Source organism: Mus musculus, chromosome 7, assembly GCF_000001635.26.
Source record: "Mus musculus strain C57BL/6J chromosome 7, GRCm38.p6 C57BL/6J".
Lineage (NCBI taxonomy): Eukaryota > Metazoa > Chordata > Mammalia > Rodentia > Muridae > Mus > Mus musculus.
The window spans coordinates 59,460,138-59,474,181 of NC_000073.6; the positions used below are offsets into that span (position 1 = coordinate 59,460,138).

Below are 14,044 nucleotides of genomic sequence, written 5' to 3' on the forward strand. Positions count from 1 at the left end.
GCTCCTCTCACAATGAGAAGTAGGACAAAATTATGGAAAAAAAATTATCGGGAGTTGAACACATTCCTTAAAACGTTTCAAACCAGGGGATGTACATCTGAGAACATAGCCTAAATCGAGCTCCTTTGGTACTGTTGCATACCATTTTGTTATCCCAAAATTCCAAAAGGACAGACTGGCTGAGAATTGAAAGCTAAATCATGAAGGGGGAGGGCACCTTGATGTGGAGGCTTTACCATATTCTGACCACTTACCTGATTATCTGTGTTTCTCTGCCTTCCAAGGTGGCATGTGAGATGACTGCAAAACACCAGAAAAGACATTGTCATGAGCAAGGGGCGATCCTTGCAGAAATGCCCAAGGTTCCATTGTGGGACTAGGTGCTTGTTGGCATGCAGTGTTTGCCAACCAATGTGCACCCTAGATGTCCACATTTCCTCTCATGGGAAACAGGGCAAGGGCATCTGAGGACTTCAGGGAAGTCACCCTAGAGCCCCCGAAGGAGTCAACGGAGCTCTTGTGACCCTGTCGCCCTGGTTGGGCCTCAGCGTAATCCTATTGAGCATGAATTTTATGTCATCACCTTTCTTCATGACATTGGGTTGTCATCATTGACCCAGTTCTAGACAGAATTCGGCTACCTCTACTTGGATATCACCTAACCTAATCCAACCATTTACCTTCCTTTCCAAAACTGGCTCAGATTAGGAAAGGTCACATGGAACTGGAGAGTGATTACTGGGACGAAATGTCTTCCAGTGAAGCAAGGGCTCCCTTTCTTGATACTTGGAAGAATGTCTTCCCTACGGAGGAAAGGGAAAGAAGTCGAGGCGCTTTTTGTCCCTTCTTTAATAAAGGTCAGAGGAGGGAGACATTTTTCTGGAGCTCTACTTGTACAACTTCATTGTGCAGAAACTGTCCTGGGGTTACCTCTTGTATTACTACCAGCCCAGCACACACAAGTCTTCCTGGCTACCATAGAGAAACATCAGTGGACACACAAAGGAACCCTGGCATTCCAATAAAGATTTACTGCTTCCTCTCGAAGCAACAGCCACATCACAGGTGACCTTAGCCTCACCATTTTGTAGGTATCAACACTCAAGTTGAGCTGCCCAAGTTCTATGGATAGGACAAAAAATAATTGAATAACACAACTACAGATAGGTATTTCGAGGGTGATTAAAGTAACTGTGTGTTTTTGCTCAAAGTGCAAATGTGGCATCAGACCTCTGTAAGGTCTATGTTGTACGACCCGACTCAACGTGAAAGGTGATTCCTGAAAATCTCCCGAGAATCCTGGACCGAGGCCACAGAACCCATGTCTATACTTATATCCATTTGTGTCAAGGTGTTATGGGTTGCCCTGCTGTAAAACATGATTGTAAGCACTGTTGCTGGACTAAAGTCAGGCCTTGGTGTTATGAATCAAAGTGGAATTAGGTTCTTTAAACACCTGGCCTTACCCTGTATCAACCTAATGTGTAGAGCTTTTTTTCCTCAGTGATTCTGCAGTGAGGTTCAGTAAGTGCCCTAAATGATACCATGAAGGAAATTTGGAATGTGGTGGGTACCAAGGTAAAAATGAATATCTCACCCTTTCCACATGGGTAAATTGTCTCTGGGGTGAGATCTTTAGAATATCTGCTAGAGGGATTGCCCTTTGTGAACCCATCCTGGGGAGGACACCCTTTTTGGATATCATAGAATCCTTCTTTTTCCCTATGAAAGGCTCTGTCACTTGGGACTCCCCTGTTAAGGGAAAGGAAGAGTCCCATAAGTCCCTGGAGGCCTGTGTTGTCCTACTGTAGCTATTGGCCATAAAATTGTAAGCATCAAAGTATGAGATCCTAAGATTCAAAAAATGTCATGCTCCTCTCTCAATGAGAAGTAGGTCAAAATTATGAAAAAGCAATTATATGGAGTTGAACACATTCCTTAAAACGTTATAAACCAGGGGATGTACATCGGAGAACATAGCTTAAATCGAGCTCCTTTGGAACCTTTGCATACCATTTTGTTATCCCCAAATTCCAAAAGGACAGACTGGCTGAGAATTGAAAGCCAAATCATGAAGGGGGAGGTCACCTGGATGTGGAGGCTTTACCATGTTCTGACCACTTACCTGATTATCTGTGTTGCTCTGCCTTCCAAGGTGGCATGTGAGATGACTGCAAAACACCAGAAAAGACATTGTCATGAGCAAGGGGCGATCCTTGCAGAAATGCCCAAGGTTCCATTGTGGGACTAGGTGCTTGTTGGCATGCAGTGTTTGTCAACCAATGTGCACCCTAGATGTCCACATTTCCTCTCATGGGAAACAGGGCAAGGGCATCTGAGGACTTCAGGGAAGTCACCCTAGAGCCCCCCAAGGAGTCAACGGACCTCTTGTGACCCTGTCGCCCTGGTTGGGCCTCAGCGTAATCCTATTGAGCATGAATTTTATGTCATCACCTTTCTTCATGACATTGGGTTGTCATCATTGACCCAGTCCTAGACAGAATTCGGCTACCTCTACTTGGATATCACCTAACCTAATCCAACTAATTACCTTCCTTTCCAAAACTGGCTCAGAGTAGGAATGGTCACATGGACCTGGAGAGGGATTGCTGGGACGAAATGTCTTCCAGGGAAGCAAGGGCTCCCTTTCTTGATACTTGGAAGAATGTCTTCCCTAAGGAGGAAAGGGAAAGAAGTCAAGGCGCTTGTTGTCCCTTCTTTAAATAAAGGTCAGAGGAGAGAGACATTTTTCTGGAGCTCTACTTGTACAACTTCATTGTGCAGAAACTGTCCTGGGGTTACCTCTTGTATTACTACCAGCCCAGCACACACAAGTCTTCCTGGCTACCATAGAGAAACATCAGTGGACACACAAAGGAACCCTGGCATTCCAATAAAGATTTACTGCTTCCTCTCGAAGCAACAGCCACATCACAGGTGACCTTAGCCTCACCATTTTGTAGGTATCAACACTCAAGTTGAGCTGCCCAAGTTCTATGGATAGGACAAAAATTAATTGAATAAAACAACTACAGATAGGTATTTCGAGGGTGATTAAAGTAACTGTGTGTTTTTGCTCAAAGTGCAAATGTGGCATCAGACCTCTGTAAGGTCTATGTTGTACGACCCGACTCAACGTGAAAGGTGATTCCTGAAAATCTCCCGAGAATCCTGGACCGAGGCCACAGAACCCATGTCTATACATATATCCATTTGCGTCAACGTGTTATGGGTTGCCCTGCTGTAAAACGTGATTGTAAGCACTGTTGCTGGACTAAAGTCAGGCCTTGGTGTTATGAATCAAAGTGGAATTAGGTTCTTTAAACACCTGGCCTTACCCTGTATCTACCTAATGTGTAGAGCTTTTTTTCCTCAGTGATTCTGCAGTGAGGTTCAGTAAGTGCCCTAAATGATACCATGAAGGAAATTTGGAATGTGGTGGGTACCAAGGTAAAAATGAATATCTCACCCTTTCCACATGGGTAAATTGTCTCTGGGGTGAGATCTTTAGAATATCTGCTAGAGGGATTGCCCTTTGTGAACCCATCCTGGGGAGGACACCCTTTTTGGATATCATAGAATCCTTCTTTTTCCCTATGAAAGGCTCTGTCACTTGGGACTCCCCTGTTAAGGGAAAGGAAGAGTCCCATAAGTCCCTGGAGGCCTGTGTTGTCCTACTGTAGCTATTGGCCATAAAATTGTAAGCATCAAAGTATGAGATCCTAAGATTCAAAAAATGTCATGCTCCTCTCTCAATGAGAAGTAGGTCAAAATTATGAAAAAGCAATTATATGGAGTTGAACACATTCCTTAAAACGTTATAAACCAGGGGATGTACATCGGAGAACATAGCTTAAATCGAGCTCCTTTGGAACCTTTGCATACCATTTTGTTATCCCCAAATTCCAAAAGGACAGACTGGCTGAGAATTGAAAGCCAAATCATGAAGGGGGAGGTCACCTGGATGTGGAGGCTTTACCATGTTCTGACCACTTACCTGATTATCTGTGTTGCTCTGCCTTCCAAGGTGGCATGTGAGATGACTGCAAAACACCAGAAAAGACATTGTCATGAGCAAGGGGCGATCCTTGCAGAAATGCCCAAGGTTCCATTGTGGGACTAGGTGCTTGTTGGCATGCAGTGTTTGTCAACCAATGTGCACCCTAGATGTCCACATTTCCTCTCATGGGAAACAGGGCAAGGGCATCTGAGGACTTCAGGGAAGTCACCCTAGAGCCCCCCAAGGAGTCAACGGACCTCTTGTGACCCTGTCGCCCTGGTTGGGCCTCAGCGTAATCCTATTGAGCATGAATTTTATGTCATCACCTTTCTTCATGACATTGGGTTGTCATCATTGACCCAGTCCTAGACAGAATTCGGCTACCTCTACTTGGATATCACCTAACCTAATCCAACTAATTACCTTCCTTTCCAAAACTGGCTCAGAGTAGGAATGGTCACATGGACCTGGAGAGGGATTGCTGGGACGAAATGTCTTCCAGGGAAGCAAGGGCTCCCTTTCTTGATACTTGGAAGAATGTCTTCCCTAAGGAGGAAAGGGAAAGAAGTCAAGGCGCTTGTTGTCCCTTCTTTAAATAAAGGTCAGAGGAGAGAGACATTTTTCTGGAGCTCTACTTGTACAACTTCATTGTGCAGAAACTGTCCTGGGGTTACCTCTTGTATTACTACCAGCCCAGCACACACAAGTCTTCCTGGCTACCATAGAGAAACATCAGTGGACACACAAAGGAACCCTGGAATTCCAATAAAGATTTACTGCTTCCTCTCGAAGCAACAGCCACATCACAGGTGACCTTAGCCTCACCATTTTGTAGGTATCAACACTCAAGTTGAGCTGCCCAAGTTCTATGGATAGGACAAAAATTAATTGAATAAAACAACTACAGATAGGTATTTCGAGGGTGATTAAAGTAACTGTGTGTTTTTGCTCAAAGTGCAAATGTGGCATCAGACCTCTGTAAGGTCTATGTTGTACGACCCGACTCAACGTGAAAGGTGATTCCTGAAAATCTCCCGAGAATCCTGGACCGAGGCCACAGAACCCATGTCTATACATATATCCATTTGCGTCAACGTGTTATGGGTTGCCCTGCTGTAAAACGTGATTGTAAGCACTGTTGCTGGACTAAAGTCAGGCCTTGGTGTTATGAATCAAAGTGGAATTAGGTTCTTTAAACACCTGGCCTTACCCTGTATCAACCTAATGTGTAGAGCTTTTTTTCCTCAGTGATTCTGCAGTGAGGTTCAGTAAGTGCCCTAAATGATACCATGAAGGAAATTTGGAATGTGGTGGGTACCAAGGTAAAAATGAATATCTCACCCTTTCCACATGGGTAAATTGTCTCTGGGGTGAGATCTTTAGAATATCTGCTAGAGGGATTGCCCTTTGTGAACCCATCCTGGGGAGGACACCCTTTTTGGATATCATAGAATCCTTCTTTTTCCCTATGAAAGGCTCTGTCACTTGGGACTCCCCTGTTAAGGGAAAGGAAGAGTCCCATAATTCCCTGGAGGCCTGTGTTGTCCTACTGTAGCTATTGGCCATAAAATTGTAAGCATCAAAGTATGAGATCCTAAGATTCAAAAAATGTCATGCTCCTCTCTCAATGAGAAGTAGGTCAAAATTATGAAAAAGCAATTATCTGGAGTTGAACACATTCCTTAAAACGTTATAAACCAGGGGATGTACATCGGAGAACATAGCTTAAATCGAGCTCCTTTGGAACCTTTGCATACCATTTTGTTATCCCCAAATTCCAAAAGGACCGACTTGCTGAGAATTGAAAGCCAAATCATGAAGGGGGAGGTCACCTGGATGTGGAGGCTTTACCATGTTCTGACCACTTACCTGATTATCTGTGTTGCTCTGCCTTCCAAGGTGGCATGTGAGATGACTGCAAAACACCAGAAAAGACATTGTCATGAGCAAGGGGCGATCCTTGCAGAAATGCCCAAGGTTCCATTGTGGGACTAGGTGCTTGTTGGCATGCAGTGTTTGTCAACCAATGTGCACCCTAGATGTCCACATTTCCTCTCATGGGAAACAGGGCAAGGGCATCTGAGGACTTCAGGGAAGTCACCCTAGAGCCCCCCAAGGAGTCAACGGACCTCTTGTGACCCTGTCGCCCTGGTTGGGCCTCAGCGTAATCCTATTGAGCATGAATTTTATGTCATCACCTTTCTTCATGACATTGGGTTGTCATCATTGACCCAGTCCTAGACAGAATTCGGCTACCTCTACTTGGATATCACCTAACCTAATCTAACCACTTACCTTCCTTTCCAAAACTGGCTCAGAGTAGGAATGGTCACATGGAACTGTAGAGGGATTGCTGGGACGAAATGTCTTCCAGGGAAGCAAGGGTTCCCTTTCTTGATACTTGGAAGAATGTCTTCCCTAAGGAGGAAAGGGAAAGAAGTCAAGGCGCTTGTTGTCCCTTCTTTAAATAAAGGTCAGAGGAAAGAGACATTTTTCTGGAGCTCTACTTGTACAACTTCATTGTGCAGAAACTGTCCTGGGGTTACCTCTTGTATTACTACCAGCCCAGCACACATAAGTCTTCCTGGCTACCATAGAGAAACATCAGTGGACACACAAAGGAACCCTGGCATTCCAATAAAGATTTACTGCTTCCTCTCGAAGCAACAGCCACATCACAGGTGACCTTAGCCTCACCATTTTGTAGGTATCAACACTCAAGTTGAGCTGCCCAAGTTCTATGGATAGGACAAAAAAATAATTGAATAAAACAACTACAGATAGGTATTTCGAGGGCGATTAAAGTAACTGTGTGTTTTTGCTCAAAGTGCAAATGTGGCATCAGACCTCTGTAAGGTCTATGTTGTAGGATCCGATTCAACGTGAAAGGTGATTCCTGAAAATCTCCCGAGAATCCTGGACCGAGGCCACAGAACCCATGTCTATTCATGTATCCATTTGTGTCAACGTGTTATGGTTGCCTTGCTGTAAAACATGATTGTAAGCACTGTTGCTGGACTAAAGTCAGGCCTTGGTGTTATGAATCAAAGTGGAATTAGGTTCTTTAAACACCTGGCCTTACCCTGTATCAACCTAATGTGTAGAGCTTTTTTTCCTCAGTGATTCTGCAGTGAGGTTCAGTAAGTGCCCTAAATGATACCATGAAGGAAATTTGGAATGTGGTGGGTACCAAGGTAAAAATTTATATCTCACCCTTTCCACATGGGTAAATTGTCTCTGGGGTGAGATCTTTAGAATATCTGCTAGAGGGATTGCCCTTTGTGAACCCATCTTGGGAGGACACCCTTTTTGGATATCATAGAATCCTTTTTTTTCCCTAAGAAAGGCTCTGTCACTTGGGACTCCCCTGTTAAGGGAAAGGAAGAGTCCCATAATTCCCTGGAGGCCTGTGTTGTCCTACTGTAGCTATTGGCCATAAAATTGTAAGCATCAAAGTATGAGAACCTAAGATTCAAAAAATGTCATGCTCCTCTCTCAATGAGAAGTAGGTCAAAATTATGAAAAAGCAATTATCGGGAGTTGAACACATTCCTTAAAACGTTATAAACCAGGGGATGTACATCGGAGAACATAGCTTAAATCAGGCTCCTTTGGAACCTTTGCATACCATTTTGTTATCCCCAAATTCCAAAAGGACAGACTGGCTTAGAATTGAAAGCCAAATCATGAAGGGGGAGGTCACCTGGATGTGGAGGCTTTACCATGTTCTGACCACTTACCTGATTATCTGTGTTGCTCTGCCTTCCAAGGTGGCATGTGAGATGACTGCAAAACACCAGAAAAGACATTGTCATGAGCAAGGGGCGATCCTTGCAGAAATGCCCAAGGTTCCATTGTGGGACTAGGTGCTTGTTGGCATGCAGTGTTTGCCAACCAATGTGCACCCTAGATGTCCACATTTCCTCTCATGGGAAACAGGGCAAGGGCATCTGAGGACTTCAGGGAAGTCACCCTAGAGCCCCCCAAGGAGTCAACGGACCTCTTGTGACCCTGTCGCCCTGGTTGGGCCTCAGCGTAATCCTATTGAGCATGAATTTTATGTCATCACCTTTCTTCATGACATTGGGTTGTCATCATTGACCCAGTCCTAGACAGAATTCGGCTACCTCTACTTAGATATCACCTAACCTAATCCAACCACTTACCTTCCTGTCCAAAACTGGCTCAGAGTAGGAATGGTCACATGGAACTGGAGAGTGATTACTGGGACGAAATGTCTTCCAGGGAAGCAAGGGCTCCCTTTCTTGATACTTGGAAGAATGTCTTCCCTAAGGAGGAATGGGAAAGAATTCAAGGCGCTTGTTGTCCCTTCTTTAAATAAAGGTCAGAGGAGAGAGACATTTTTCTGGAGCTCTACTTGTACAACTTCATTGTGCAGAAACTGTCCTGGGGTTACCTCTTGTATTACTACCAGACCAGCACACACAAGTCTTCCTGGCTACCATAGAGAAACATCAGTGGACACACAAAGGAACCCTGGCATTCCAATAAAGATTTACTGCTTCCTCTCGAAGCAACAGCCACATCACAGGTGACCTTAGCCTCACCATTTTGTAGGTATCAACACTCAAGTTGAGCTGCCCAAGTTCTATGGATAGGACAAAAAAGTAATTGAATAAAACAACTACAGATAGGTATTTCGAGGGTGATTAAAGTAACTGTGTGTTTTTGCTCAAAGTGCAAATGTGGCATCAGACCTCTGTAAAGTCTATGTTGTACGACCCAACTCAACGTGAAAGGTGATTCCTGAAAATCTCCCGAGAATCCTGGACCGAGGCCACAGAACCCATGTCTATACATATATCCATTTGTGTCAACGTGTTATGGGTTGCCCTGCTGTAAACCATGATTGTAAGCACTGTTGCTGGACTAAAGTCAGGCCTTGGTGTTATGAATCAAAGTGGAATTAGGTTCTTTAAACACCTGGCCTTACCCTGTATCAACCTAATGTGTAGAGCTTTTTTTCCTCAATGATTCTGCAGTGAGGTTCAGTAAGTGCCCTAAATGATACCATGAAGGAAATTTGGAATGTGGTGGGTACCAAGGTAAAAATGAATATCTCACCCTATCCACATTGGTAAATTGTCTCTGGGGTGAGATCTTTGGAATATCTGCTAGAGGGATTGCCCTTTGTGAACCCATCCTGGGGAGGACAGCCTTTTTGGATATCACAGAATCCTTCTTTTTCCCTAAGAAAGACTCTGTCACTTGGGCCTCCCCTGTCAAGGGAAAGGAAGAGTCCCATAAGGCCCTGGAGGCCTGTATTGTCCTCAAGTAGCTATTTGCCATGGAATTGTAAGCATCAAAGTATGAGATCCTAAGATTCAAAAAATGTCATGCTCCTCTCACAATGAGAAGTAGGACAAAATTATGGAAAAACAATTATCGGGAGTTGAACACATTCCTTAAAACGTTTCAAACCAAGGGATGTACATCGGAGAACATAGCCTAAATCGAGCTCCTTTGGTACCGTTGTATACCATTTTGTTATCCCTAATTCCAAAAGGACCGACTGGCTGAGAATTGAAAGCCAAATCATGAAGGGGGAGGTCACCTGGATGTGGAGGCTTTACCATGTTCTGACCACTTACCTGATTATCTGTGTTTCTCTGCCTTCCAAGGTGGCATGTGAGATGACTGCAAAACACCAGAAAAGACATTGTCATGAGCAAGGGGCGATCCTTGCAGAAATGCCCAATGTTCCATTTTGGGACTAGGTGCTTGTTGGCATGCAGTGTTTGCCAACCAATGTGCACCCTAGATGTCCACATTTCCTCTCATGGGAAACAGGGCAAGGGCATCTGAGGACTTCAGGGAAATCACCCAAGAGCCCCCCAAAAAGTCAACCGACCTCTATGACCCTGTTGCCCTGGTTGGGCCTCAGCATAATCCTATTGAGCATGAATTTTATGTCATCACCTTTCTTCATGACATTGTGTTGTCATCATTGACCCAGTCCTAGACAGAATTCGGCTACCTCTTCTTGGATATCACCTAACCTAATCCAACCATTTACCTTCCTTTCCAAAACTGGCTCAGATTAGGAAAGGTCACATGGAACTGGAGAGTGATTACTGGGAAGAAATGTCTTCCAGTGAAGCAAGGGCTCCCTCTCTTGATACTTGGAAGAATGTCTTCCCTAAGGAGGAAAGGGAAAGAAGTTGAGGTGCTTTTTGTCCCTTCTTTAATAAAGGTCAGAGGAGGGAGACATTTTTCTGGAGCTGTACTGGTACAACTTCATTGTGTAGAAACTGTCCTGGGGTTACCTCTTGTATTACTACCAGCCCAGCACACACAAGTCTTCCTGGCTACAATAGAGAAACATCAGTGGCCACACAAAGGAACCCTGGCATTCCAATAAAGATTTACTGCTTCCTCTTGAAGCAACAGCCACATCACATGTGACCTTAGCCTCAAAATTTTGTAGGTATCAACACTCAAGTTGAGCTGCCCAAGTTCTATGGATAGGACAAAAAATTAATTGAATAAAACAACTACAGATAGGTATTTCGAGGGTATTAAAGTAAGTGTGTGTTTTTGCTCAAAGTGCAAATGTGGCATCAGACCTCTGTAAGGTCTTTGTTGTAAGAACCAACTCAACGTGAAAGGTGATTCCTGAAAATCTCCCGAGAATCCTGGGCCCAGGCCACAGAACCCATGTCTACACATTTATCCATTTGTGTCAAGGTGCTATGGGTTGCCCTGCTGTAAAACGTGAGGGTAACCACTGTTGCTGGACTCAAGTCAGGCCTTGGTGTTATGAATCAAAGTGGAATTAGGTTCTTTAAACACCTGGCCTTACCCTGTATCAACCTAATGTGTAGAGCTTTTTTTCCTCAGTGATTATGCCGTGAGGTTCAGTAAGTGCCCTAAATGATACCATGAAGGAAATTTGGAATGTGGTGGGCACCAAGGTAAAAATGAATATTTCACCCTTTCCACATGGGTAAATTGTCTCTGGGGTGAGATCTTTAGAATATCTGCTAGAGGGATTGCCCTTTGTGAACCCATCCTGGGGAGGACACCCTTTTTGGATATCATAGAATCCTTCTTTTTCCCTAAGAAAGGCTCTGTCACTTGGGACTCCCCTGTTAAGGGAAAGGAAGAGTCCCATAAGTCCCTGGAGGCCTGTGTTGTCCTACTGTAGCTATTTGCCATAAAATTGTAAGCATCAAAGTATGAGATCCTAAGATTCAAAAAATGTCATCCTCCTCTCTCCATGAGAAATAGGTCAAAATTATGAAAAAACAATTATCGGGAGTTGAACACATTCCTTAAAACGTTACAAACCAGGGGATGTACATCTGAGAACATAGCCTAAATCGAGCTCCTTTGGTACCGTTGTATACCATTTTGTTATCCCTGATTCCAAAAGGACCGACTGGCTGAGAATTGAAAGCCAAATCATGAAAAGGAAGGTCACCTAGATGTGGAGGCTTTACCATATTCTGACCACTGACCTGATTATCTGTGTTGCTCTGCCTTCCAAGGTGGCATGTGAGATGACTGCAAAACACCAGAAAAGACATTGTCATGAGCAAGGGGCGATCCTTGCAGAAATGCCCAAGGTTCCATTGTGGGACTAGGTGCTTGTTGGCATGCAGTGTTTGCCAACCAATGTGCACCCTAGATGTCCACATTTCCTCTCATGGGAAACAGGGCAAGGGCATCTGAGGACTTCAGGGAAATCACCCTAGAGCCCCCCAAGGAGTCAACGGACCTCTTGTGACCCTGTCGCCCTGGTTGGGCCTCAGCGTAATCCTATTGAGCATGAATTTTATGTCATCACCTTTCTTCATGACATTGGGTTGTCATCATTGACCCAGTCCTAGACAGAATTTGGCTACCTCTACTTGGATATCACCTAACCTAATCCAACCACTTACCTTCCTTTCCAAAACTGGCTCAGAGTAGGAATGGTCACATGGAACTGGAGAGGGAATGCTGGGACGAAATGTCTTCCAGGGAAGCAAGGGCTCCCTTTCTTGATACTTGGAAGAATGTCTTCCCTAAGGAGGAAAGGGAAAGAAGTCAAGACGCTTGTTGTCCCTTCTTTAAATAAAGGTCAGAGGAGAGAGACATTTTTCTGGAGCTCTACTTGTACAACTTCATTGTGCAGAAACTGTCCTGGGGTTACATCTTGTATTACTACCAGCCCAGCACACACAAGTCTTCCTGGCAACCATAGAGAAACATCAGTGGACACACAAAGGAACCCTGGCATTCCAATAAAGATTTACTGCTTCCTCTCGAAGCAACAGCCACATCACAGGTGACCTTAGCCTCACCATTTTGTAGGTATCAACACTCAAGTTGAGCTGCCCAAGTTCTATGGATAGGACAAAAAAGTAATTGAATAAAACAACTACAGATAGGTATTTCGAGGGTGATTAAAGTAACTGTGTGTTTTTGCTCAAAGTGCAAATGTGGCATCAGACCTCTGTAAGGTCTATGTTGTACGACCCGACTCAACGTGAAAGGTGATTCCTGAAAATCTCCCGAGAATCCTGGACCGAGGCCACAGAACCCATGTCTATACATGTATCCATTTTTGTCAACGTGTTATGGGTTGCCCTGCTGTAAACCGTGAGAGTAAGCACTGTTACTGGACTAAAGTCAGGCCTTGGTGTTATGAATCAAAGTGGAATTAGGTTCTTTAAACACCTGGTCTTACCCTGTATCAACCTAATGTGTAGAGCTTTTTTTCCTCAGTGATTCTGCAGTGAGGTTCAGTAAGTGCCCTAAATGATACCAAGAAGGAAATTTGGAATGTGGTGGGTACCAAGGTAAAAATGAATATCTCACCCTATCCACATTGGTAAATTGTCTCTGGGGTGAGATCTTTGGAATATCTGCTAGAGGGATTGCCCTTTGTGAACCCATCCTGGGGAGGACAACCTTTTTGGATATCATAGAATCCTTCTTTTTCCCTAAGAAAGGGTCTGTCACTTGGGCCTCTCCTTTCAAGGGAAAGGAAGACTCCCATTAGGCCCTGGAGGCCTGTGTTGTCCTCCTGAAGCTATTTGCCATGGAATTGTAAGCATCAAAGTATGAGATCCCAACATTCAAAAAATGTCATCCTCCTCTCTCCATGAGAAGTAGGTCAAAATTATGAAAAAACAATTATCGGGAGTTGAACACATTCCTTAAAACGTTACAAACCAGGGGATGTACATCGGAGAACATAGCCTAAATCGAGCTCCTTTGGTACCGTTGTATACCATTTTGTTATCCCTAATTCCAAAAGGACCGACTGGCTGAGAATTGAAAGCCAAATCATGAAGGGGGAGGTCACCTGGATGTGGAGGATTTACCATGTTCTGACCACTTACCTGATTATCTGTGTTTCTCTGCCTTCCAAGGTGGCATGTGAGATGACTGCAAAACACCAGAAAAGACATTGTCATGAGCAAGGGGCTATCCTTGCAGAAATGCCCAAGGTTCTATTGTGGGACTAGGTGCTTGTTGGCATGCAGTGTTTGTCAACCAATGTGCACCCTAGATGTCCACATTTCCTCTCATGGGAAACAGGGCAAGGGCATCTGAGGACTTCAGGGAAGTCACCCAAGAGCCCCCCAAGGAGTCAACGGACCTCTTGTGACTCTGTCGCCCTGGTTGGGGCTCAGTGTAATCCTATTGAGCATGAATTTTATGTCATCAACTTTCTTCATGACATTGGGTTGTCATCATTGACCCAGTCCTAGACAGAATTCGGCTACCTCTACTTGGATATCACCTAACCTAATCCAACCACTTACCTTCCTTTCCAAAACTGGCTCAGAGTAGAAATGGTCACATGGAACTGGAGAGGGATTGCTGGGATGAAATGTCTTCCAGGGAAGCAACTTGGAAGAATGTCTTTCCTAAGGAGGAAAGGGAAAGAAGACAAGACGCTTGTTGTCCCATCTTTAAATAAAGGTTTGAGGAGAGAGACATTTTTCTGGAGCTCTACTGGTACAACTTCATTGTGCAGAAATTGTCCTGGGGTTACCTCATTTATTACTACCAGCCCAGCACACACAA

The 14,044-nt window shown here is 44.4% G+C and overlaps 1 long non-coding RNA gene and 8 other non-coding genes across 9 annotated transcripts in view; all 9 read right to left on the bottom strand.

Annotated features, from left to right (window-relative positions):
* Snhg14 (small nucleolar RNA host gene 14) overlaps positions 1-14,044 on the bottom strand; it is a 1,177,441-nt gene that overhangs the window by 187,401 nt on the left and 975,996 nt on the right. Inside the window, exons 109-112 of the long non-coding RNA NR_146211.1 lie at positions 10,038-10,160; positions 9,613-9,658; positions 681-803; positions 255-300 (exon numbers count right to left, since the gene is read on the bottom strand). This is a non-coding gene — a long non-coding RNA (small nucleolar RNA host gene 14). The remainder of the gene's footprint in view (positions 1-254; positions 301-680; positions 804-9,612; positions 9,659-10,037; positions 10,161-14,044) is intronic.
* Gm24027 (predicted gene, 24027) lies at positions 540-618 on the bottom strand. The gene has a single exon (NR_165495.1). It is a non-coding gene; the product is annotated as a predicted gene, 24027 (small nucleolar RNA).
* On the bottom strand, positions 2,411-2,489 carry Gm22524. The gene has a single exon (XR_003946949.1). It is a non-coding gene; the product is annotated as a small nucleolar RNA SNORD115 (small nucleolar RNA).
* Positions 4,283-4,361, bottom strand: Gm22630. Its single transcript, XR_003946950.1, has one exon. It is a non-coding gene; the product is annotated as a small nucleolar RNA SNORD115 (small nucleolar RNA).
* Positions 6,155-6,233, bottom strand: Gm25741. Its single transcript, XR_003946951.1, has one exon. It is a non-coding gene; the product is annotated as a small nucleolar RNA SNORD115 (small nucleolar RNA).
* Gm26059 lies at positions 8,026-8,104 on the bottom strand. Its single transcript, XR_003946952.1, has one exon. It is a non-coding gene; the product is annotated as a small nucleolar RNA SNORD115 (small nucleolar RNA).
* Positions 9,897-9,975, bottom strand: Gm25175. The gene has a single exon (XR_003947034.1). It is a non-coding gene; the product is annotated as a small nucleolar RNA SNORD115 (small nucleolar RNA).
* Positions 11,767-11,845, bottom strand: Gm22511. The gene has a single exon (XR_003946953.1). It is a non-coding gene; the product is annotated as a small nucleolar RNA SNORD115 (small nucleolar RNA).
* On the bottom strand, positions 13,639-13,717 carry Gm25077. The gene has a single exon (XR_003947055.1). It is a non-coding gene; the product is annotated as a small nucleolar RNA SNORD115 (small nucleolar RNA).